This window comes from Peromyscus leucopus, chromosome 20, assembly GCF_004664715.2.
Source record: "Peromyscus leucopus breed LL Stock chromosome 20, UCI_PerLeu_2.1, whole genome shotgun sequence".
Taxonomy (NCBI): Eukaryota; Metazoa; Chordata; class Mammalia; order Rodentia; family Cricetidae; genus Peromyscus; species Peromyscus leucopus.
In genome coordinates this window covers 36,370,939-36,371,681 of record NC_051080.1, presented here as the reverse complement: position 1 = coordinate 36,371,681, position 743 = coordinate 36,370,939, and positions in this window count along the sequence as shown.

Here is a 743-nt window from a genome sequence, read left to right as displayed (position 1 = left end):
GCGCGCTCCCCGCCGGGCGCGCGCACCTTTGGCCGCGCGCGGTGACGTGGCGGGGCGGCCGGGCGCGGGCGAGGAGCCAGGAAGCGGCGCTTCCCACGTCCCCAGGCCGACGGGCGGGGCGGGTCGCGAGGCCGCTGCTGGCCTACGCCCCTCTCCGGGCGTGCATACGCACCCAGGGGTTCCCCCCCCCCCCGCATCCCCAGAAAGCACCATCACAGCCTGGCACTTGGCTAAAAGCGGAGTCCCACGGCCAAAGCTCGGCTGGGGCCTGGGAGGTGGAAGCAGGCTCTCTGCGGCTGTCAACCTCCTGGCTTGGAACTCCTGGGAAGCGGGGCTGCAACTAGCCCGGAGCCTCTCACCTGTTGATCTGGGTAGCTCTGGGCTCACCTTGTTGATGGCTTTGGGTGTGGAGACAGGCTGACCTGGACTCCCCTCTCTGGGCCTTAGTATTGACCCCCTTACAACCGAGCTGCTGCTGAGAGTGTGAACGAGGCTAAGTGTGTGGCTGGATCCCACGCCTTCGTTTCTGTTCCCCTCTTCTTCATGTGAGAAGACGCTGGGAAACACTTTGCTGACCAGGAAAAACTCCAAATGGCAGAGAGGCGGGCAGGGTAGAGTGGGAAGAACCTTCAGTGGGCTTGAGGCCTCCCGCTGTGTGGGTTCTTGAGCAGGGCAGCTGCCCTCTCTGGGCACAGGTCTCTGAACCTGTAGACATGGAATCAAGGGTCCTACTGCCCTCTCCT